General features: G+C 40.3%; 1 long non-coding RNA gene across 1 annotated transcript; it reads left to right on the plus strand.

Annotated features, from left to right (window-relative positions):
• Nucleotides 1-3,845: 3,845 nt before the first annotated feature.
• LOC117535120 lies at nucleotides 3,846-8,706 on the plus strand. The gene is made up of 2 exons (XR_004567370.1): nucleotides 3,846-3,949; nucleotides 4,145-8,706. It is a non-coding gene; the product is annotated as an uncharacterized LOC117535120 (long non-coding RNA).
• Nucleotides 8,707-9,058: the final 352 nt, after the last annotated feature.

Here is a 9,058-nt window from a genome sequence, read left to right on the forward strand (position 1 = left end):
CGTGAACGAGTGACGGCAGCACAGCAGGCAGAAGTGTGTAAGATCTTTCTAAAGCTCTCATACACACCTCCTCCTTTACACATTTATTTCCCCACTGTGTGTTGAAACAGTCATACTTTCCCTCTATTGAAGGCTTTTAGAGTGTCCTTCCATAATTGAAGACACACACTCAACAACCTGTGGCTCATAAATGAGTCTCACGTAATGGCACGATATCATGCTTTCACAAGTGATAGTGTTTGCAAATGATCTCCATTTCTCGACTTAATGGAGTCTTTGTTGTGAACAGGGAAAAGGGATGGAAAGCCATCACAAACATATACAGGCTGGAACAAGAACCATTTCAAACGTGTTCAGTATTGTTACTGCAGATTGGCTGCATCTGTTTCTGTAACACCTGCAGATGCTTAGTGGAGGCTGGCTACCTTAGCTTTAGGCCAGAAAGTACGTCACCACGAACAAATGACAGTAAAGAGCCTCCTTATACTGATAAGAAAAACGAATCGCTGATGAAAAACAGCAACGGTTACAACAGTGTAATCTTTAAAAGCCATATTTACCAAAATGTTTAAAACACCCCTTTTCCTAACCAACTTCAACAATTAGATGACATCCACATTACACCATAATTATGTGGTTATACCAAATCACAGAAGACTGCTAATGCCTCAATTACAACAACCAAACACTGAATGAAACACAAAATGAGTCACGGCTCTTAAATTGAGCACGCGCTGCTGCATGTCACGACTCGTAAAACAACACTTAAAACGCTAAAAAAGGAAATAAGTACTTTCTTACCTTACAAACAACGAGGGATAATGGCAAGGCCTCACACAATATGTTGTTTCCACATTAATATGAGATTAATGTGTCATTGTCCTGGTAGAAACAACACAGATGTTAAGTAAGCTACTCATTGTGCTATGCTAGCTTGCCCTGCTAATTAGCGCTTAAGCACTGACCCATTAAATTATATAAAGTAAAAATGGAAAGTTTACTTTGATACAGAAATATTGTCACAATTGAATGTATAACATACTTCTCTCACTGTGTACTGTTTGACTTTAACAGCAAAGAAAGCACAGGTGTAGTTAATGATGACAGTTTTAAGCTAATTTAAACGATGAATGAGCTAAAAGTTGAAATATCTGCTGTGAAAAAGGCTTGAAAATAATCAAGTAGTCTTACCTTTAGCTGAACTTTGATGCTTTTAATCCAACAACGAGGGATAGTTGTGTTGTTTCCACACTAATATGAGATAACTTAATGTGTAATTGTCCTGGTGAGAACACAGGCACTTAGTCAGCTGCTCATTCTGCTTTGCTAGCTTGCCTGTTGCTAATTAGCGCTGAAGCAATGACCCTTTAAATCACCTCCAGAAAAACCTGAGACAACTTTCATTTGATATCCAGTAAAAGGGGAAAGTGTTGCTTTGATACAGAAATATTGTCAGCATTTAATGAATCACCGACTTCTCTCACTGTGAACTGTTTGACTTGTAACAAAAGGAAAGGCAAGGGTGTAGCTAATGATGCTAATGATGTGTCTTAGATTAAGCAGTAGGTGTGCGAGTAAACTAGTATTTCATTTGTCATTTGAAACAGCACACCAAAGTGTAAAATGACCACTGCGAGGATGAAATATTCCTAGTGAATTATGATAGTTAAGCTAATTTAAATGCTAAATTAGGTACAAGTTGAAATGTCTGCTGTGATGTGAAAAAGGCTTAAAAATAATCGAGTAGTCTTACCTTTAGCTGAACTTGTATGCTTGTAATACAACAACAAGGGATAATGGCATGGTCTCCCTAAATGTGTTGTTTCCACACTATGATGAGATACATTTTCATTTTGTCATTTTCCTGATGAGAACAAAGGCGCTAAGTAAGCTGCTCATTATGCTTTGCGAGCTAGCCTGCTGCTAATTAGCACTGAAGCACTGACCCAATAACCCACCTCCAGAAAAACCTGAGACAACTATAATTTCATATGCAGTAAAAAGGGAAAGTGTTTTCTTTAGAACAGAAGTATTTAATGAATCACAGACTTCTCTCGTAGACTGTTTGACAGCAGTCAAAGCACAGGTGTAGCTAATGACGCTAATGATGTCTTTTGAATTTCTCAACAAAAAAGCCTAGTCAGTAAGATAACAATACCTTTGTTCTTGGAGACGTCACAACAGAATTTATAAAAATGTCAGTACAATTATGACTTCAAAGTATGGCACTGATAAAAAGTGTCTTAACCAGTTATGTTACTACAATTTCAAGTTAATTTGAATACTGAATGATTTAACAGTTGAAATGTTTGCTGTGAAAATGGCCTGCTGATTTAAAGCAGCTGTCATGTTGAAAAGTCTCCTTCTTACTAAGGAATGAATTCCTAGCACTTTGTTTGAGTGAGTGGTGAATGCCCTTGTTTCAAGGCCAGCAAACAAATCTAATTTGTTCCAGTGTATTGAGGCAATAGAAAGTGAATGGCTGGGGAAATAAAGAGCTCTAATGGTTGCTGTCAGAACTCAAGTAACGTTTCCACTCTGAAAACTATCACAGGTTCAAACAATGCCAGTGTGCATTGCTTACATGTTTAACTCAAATAAATATGATTGCTTACTTTGTATGGTGGTAATGATGAATGAAAGAGCTGCGTATCAAACCACCTCCGCCTGTGTTTGATATTCCCACAGCAGGGTTTTTGCTTGAATATACTTTCTACTTCCCTTTTTCCATTTTCAAGTTGCTCCAGCAATAAAAACTCTTGTTCCGCGGCTCCACAATTTGAAGAATTAATTCAACCAATGTGATTACTGCTGTTCCCTCTGAGCTGCTGACAGACCTGGGATCATTACAAACAGTTATTTTTGATTGGGACTTTCATTGCGTCAAGAAAGAAGGTCATTTATTTAGGATATCTATTATCATCGTTTTGGTTTGATCTATGGCCAGCGATACGAGCGGTCCCCAGGGATGCGTGACAGTGGCTCATGTGTCTCACTGTCATTGTCTGAGAGGAGAAAAGGCAGCGTGAACAACAAGGGGACATATATGGGGGGAATCTGACGAGGACGGTGACCGTGACAAGACTATCTGCATGCCTTTGTGCAGGGGAACACGCATGATGCACATGGCAAGGGGGCAACGAGAGGACAGAGGAGTGGAAAGAGTCGTGTTTTTAATTAACTCGTGTGCATGTTTTCATATAAACCCTGAAACACACATTGCTTCAAAAACCTCTTAATTGCAATATGGGTGTTTTTTTAAATCATTCATAATTACATTTCATGCTTCTCTACAGTATTAGCTTAGAAAATGTGTCAACCCTCAGGCTTTATTTCAGATACAAGATTTCCAGCCAAAAGTAATCATATTCCATGATCGCCCGGGAGGAAATCCTGCTCAGTGTTGTAAATATAACTCGATATGTTCGAGGTGTTCACATAATATTTGCAACGATGAAAACTGGAGATAGACATTCAAAACATGCTGCACATACATCATTTGCATCTCCAGACAAACAGCAAATCAATTGAACTTGAATCTGCAATGATGTCATTTACATCTAAGATTTCACTGCTTAAATTGCCTCTTTTCATATGTGTGTCTCTGCAGCATAGCTTCACTGAACAAGGCACCACCTGAGGGACATCTCAAATTCCTCGTCGCACTAAATAATGAATTAATATCACTGAATGAGACCACTGAACAGTTAGCCGCCCCCTCACCCCTCCTCCACGCAATCCCCCGGCTTAGGCAGCCAATCAGAGCCCTACCTCCCGTATAACACTTCCCATAGGCCCCTCCTCTTCTCGTCTGTTATTATATAGTCTGTGGACATCTCCAAACACACACACAGACACCGCTGCTGCTGTTGCTGCTGCTGCCACAAGCAGCTCCGGAGAGGAGGCTGCACTAAAAATATTCACCCATTGACAGACTCCGAGAAGCAGGGTGAGTGCATCATCTTTTTAGCTCTTGCATGTGTGTGTGAGGCTTAAAATAACAGACATTTCATTGATGCATTCTTTTCTGTTTCACTTGTTTATTTGTACCAATTCGTAGGTTTTTATCCGGGGCAGAGCAGGAATGTTGCTATTTTACCTCCTTATCTCCTACTCTATTTTCAGCTTTTCTCTGTTATTGCAGGCACATGCTGGCAGGTATTGATACAACAACAACAGAAGCAACCCCACTGGCATTGACGGCACTAGAGGCAACCTTAGAGAAACCCCCTGTCGCATCATAAGCGCCAGAAGCAACTATCGGACGCACGCTGAGAGGACTGCCGACAACAGGCAGCCTTTCTAGCGACGTTACCCACCAACAACAACTCGAAGATGGGCTGCTCTTCAGGTCGCCAAACCCCGGCGCCGGTACTTCACCCGGACTTGGACTGTGGGAACGGCAGCGAGGCCAACAGCTTACCGCAGGACTCGGAGAACCAGAATCAGGCTTTGAATGGCTTCAGGGAAGGAGAACCCAGACTTCCAGAGACTCTCCCCACGCTGGAGAGACTTGCCCAGGCTACAGGCGGGACAGAAAAGTCCTGGTACCGTTGTGTGTTCCCGTTCGGCGTGATTTCGCTGGTGATCGGCATGGCGGGCACTGGGGTGACGTTCACTTTTAACACGCTGCTCCAGACCAAAGTGGTGTCGGTGGCTCTGCTGTGTGCGGGCGTAGTGATGCTGCTCGTGGCGGCCGTTTGCTGGAGGGCCCACAGACTGAGGAAGAGGAAAAAGAAGGAGAGTGGATTCTTCACCGCTGATCAGGGCACTTTGTGATGGAGGGTGGACTTCCCGTCAGATCCTTTTCTTTGTCAGGACGGAGCACTTCAAGTTGGACTATTTGAAAGAGAACTGAGAAAGAAGAATTTGATGTAGAGAAATCAATGTTTTTTCTGCTATGCACTAGCACAGTGATAAAGAGGGTAGAAGAGATTAATTGTACAGGAAACATTGTGTGAGGGAAACTTTTTGATGGCGTTGACTCAGACAGGAAGATATGTTTATTCAGAAAAGGTTTATCATCATTACCATCTTGAACAGAAACAAAGTGTTGTGTCTAGATGGTAACCCTAACCCTGCATTTGCAAAGAAATTGACGAAAACTCTCATAAAACTCTATTCTAACCACAAAGATTCAAAACCAATGCCTAACCTTGAACATTCTTGCAAAATCAAAGGTTACCACCTAGATGTGATTGATGGCCAGGGTCAATTGTACGCCCCTCTAAAAACTCCCCTTCTCCTGTTCTGCCTTCGTCTTTCTCAGTTATGGATTAACTTTAATAGTGAGTGGAGGATTCTTGTGTCAGAACAATGTGGCACCTCAGGAATAGTTATATACCAATGGTTATTTATCTGCAGCCAAAGCAAAATACGCCCATGTTTTGCTGGTTAAACTGGGCAATTGGCATATATGGGGACATCGTTTTTCCAACCAAGGTTATCATAATAGTAAAAAGAGCTCAGGTCCACAAGTTCATTCTGATAAAACCCAGCCTGGATGTGGAGGATTTTCCTTCCCTGCACAAACCACAGTCTAGTTGCCCTTTTGCACGTAGGCCACTTATTCTCTAACTGCTTCAGTGCACTCATTAGTTGGAAGTGCAGGCCAAATAACTCTAGAAACAGAGTAATTCTACACATGCACTCTCTCGTTTATGTTTCCACCTGCACTCCAATTTTGTATTACGAGACACAAAGGTCAACACTTTTCTTTCCCTTCCTGCCACCAAGCTTTGTGGCGCAAAACCACAACCCAGCTGTGCCAGATCAATAGAAAAGTCCCACTCCATGGAGTCTTAAGCTTCAGAGGTAATGGACTGTAAGTCGCTGCACATGAAATTGCTCTCCACAGTCTTGGACCTGACGTAGATGACTTGTACGTTGGATGGAAGGAAGGAAATCCCATTAAAGCCATGCTTCAGTGAACACACACCAACAAAGAAACAGAATGGCCTGATTACGCTTTTCGCCTCATGCCGAGCTAACCAGAGGGAACACCACTTCACATTTCCTTGTGAGCATTGAGGGGAAATCCGTTTGTTTCTAAATGTGTATCCGCTGCTCTCCCATGAAGGATTCACACTTTAGTTTATATAGGAGATTGGATATGAGAAATAGGCATTGAGTTAAATCCTAGCCGGGTGCAGGGAGGATTATCTTGTCAATCCTCATGTTTGAGCTTAGCTGTATCACAGAGTGGTAGCTATTGTGTCTTAATGCCTTTGTCCTGGATATTGTCCTTTCTTGAACACCATACACTAGAATCAGATGACTGTAAAGATCAATATCAATGTGTTTTGAAGCAACTATAGCTATCAGATGGTTCTTTGTAAAGCAAAAACGTAGTTGTGGATAAAAAATGTAGCAGTGTGTTACCCACAGTAACTATGATGTGTATGGTCTTTAGCACCAGGTGAGTGTTAAAGAAAACCCAGCAGCTTATTGTCAGCTCTAGCGATGTATTTGTATTTGTTGATGATATTTGATTTCTATCTCTTTGATAAACGGTGTACTGGACATCACACGTGGTTCGAGTTTCTTCTGCATGGAGTTGCAACGACAGCAACCTGTTAAATTAGTACGTTTCCATACAATCAAAATGCATTGTCTAATACATCAGTGCTTCTCAAAGTGTGGTCCGCGGACCACTGGTGGTCCGTGAGCGCCCCCTAGTGGTCCGTGAGTATATTGGTAAAATTTCACATTTGAAATAAATAAATACATTTAAGTTTTCCGCACTCTCGCGGGAATATCTCCGCAATGGAGTAAGGTTACGTTTTACTTTCAATTGCATGATATAGCCCAGCGCAACACCTTCATCACACATGTTGCCACTTGTTTGTACCATTTTCAGGCGATTTGTAATCTGTTCTAGAAAAACGATGTGTTTTTTTATATTTGTGGAGTGTTTTTTTATTGGTTAAGTGGTCCTTGGTATGAAAAAGTTTGAGAAACCCTGATCTAAAAGAAACTCATATTTTCTCCAGGAGTTTGTATGTTTTACAAATATATTTCTAATATAAGCGAGGGAAGGTTTGGGTGGTTCGGTCAAAGGAACATCGAACCTTCAAACCGGGGGCTGATGTTCGTGACCCTTTTTTTAAGTTACATAACGCAAGTTAAGTTATGTAACAAACATACCTTTTCAGAGTCTAAACATGATCTCATTTCCAAACTTAACAAAATTGTTTTGTGTTGAACATTCCTACCAAATAGAGTTGTTACAACACTTCCCAAGCAGCCTATTCTCCTGACAATTAAGCTTTATTACGACTAAACTGCATTGTTATTTTAGTTGGTAATGGGTTAGGGTTCGGTTAAATATTCTTTTTGTTAGATCAACATATATTTCCAATCTAAGCAAGTAGAAGGAGTTGGTGGCTGGATGGATTAAACAAACCTCGAGCCTTCACAGGTTTTCACTCTGATTTTATTAGTTTTTTTCAGAGCACAACTAGGATGGTAAAAATGTTTGAGTGGGATAAACAAACACCGTACCTTCACCCCCGAGGCCGATGTTTGTGTCCTTTGTGAACCAACTTTCTTGATCAAGGTTAAATAATAATCTTTGACCAAACCTAACCACTTGGTTTTGTTGCGGTTTGGATTTGTTTTCAACTTGTTCAAAACTGCAACTGAAATCCAGGAGAAAATATGCTTTCCATTCAACTTAACTGAGAATGCTGCTTAGTTTTGGGGGAATTTCATATTTAAGAACAGGACTGTCACATAGTAATGTTTACTGTGTGTGTGCACTCACCAAAGCTACACTTAAGCTGTTCCTTTTTGGTTTACCCGCTTTCTTTTCCATGCCCTTTCACAGCTCGCTAATAAAACCCAAGATGATCTATGATAATCCCTCAGAGTATTGACGTGTTCATTCCTGTACACACACGTTGTCCTGATATACTGTGTATTCTCCTTATTATGGACATATCAGAAATACTGTAGGTACTGTGTCTTTCTAAAACTGTAGCAGCCTTTCTGAATGTCCTTAGTGTCTTATGAACATCTTTGTACAGACTGTATTTGTGTATCGTCTGTTTTGAGTAGACACAGATTTAGACACAGAGTTCAGTACGTATCTATCCCGGTCAGTCGCCCACACTATTATTTTATTTGAAAAGCTCTCTGGTTGTAATAATATCAAGTGTGTTGCTGTGAGTATTAATTATAATTGTTTCATTCCAAAATAACACATCTGCCATTTGAAGATATCATAACAAAAGTGACAATTTCTATTAAAGTGAAGCACATGATTATTATTATTATGTTTTGTAACCGGTCACAAGTACATTTCAGAATGTATTTTTTTAGGTCGAACTGAAATAAACACCCATGATTTTCGAATGAAACTATTCCTTTTCTTAAGTGGCTGTGGTCAATTTGCTTTGAGTGTGTTGGCATGGCCCAGCTTTTCTCTGAGTGCCTTTTACTTGCAACATAAATATTCCCCTGTTAGGTGAATAGTAAGTAATGTAAGATGTATGTACAGGCAAGCTGATGCCATTATTGGAGTGGCTCAAGAGGCAGAAATATTTGTATTCCTGTCAAATTGGTCTGTATACATAACTCTACGCAATGGTTTATTTAGTTAAAAACAGAAAGAACGAAATATTTTTTTTTTTGGCTCAAGTGTGTTTCTCTGTTGTTTACTGTAAGCTGTTGAACTCCTGGAATAAACACAAATCCTTTTTGGAAGGAAGCTCTACAGTTTTTTTTCCACCCCGCTGGGGTGTCATTAGTGAAGTCATTCCTACGGAGCATTTGGTGAGCACTTAGCAGCAGCTCAGTGATGTGATGTGATGTGACCACCATTTCCCCCTCATTTACAACATATGTTCTCATTCTGTAGTAAACACAGGGAACACATGCTACAGCTGGTGCCATTATCTTCTAATGCAGCACTTATGTTGATTTATAAAAGGCAAAACATTAGCTAGAGCATAGATGGTTTGATTATAAGCCAAAGAGAAAAACATGTTATTAAACTACAACTCTAGGAGAAAATCAGTATGCAACATAGTTTGGATGTAGTATTAACTACAATAAA

Source organism: Gymnodraco acuticeps, unplaced genomic scaffold (genome assembly GCF_902827175.1).
Source record: "Gymnodraco acuticeps unplaced genomic scaffold, fGymAcu1.1, whole genome shotgun sequence".
Lineage (NCBI taxonomy): Eukaryota > Metazoa > Chordata > Actinopteri > Perciformes > Bathydraconidae > Gymnodraco > Gymnodraco acuticeps.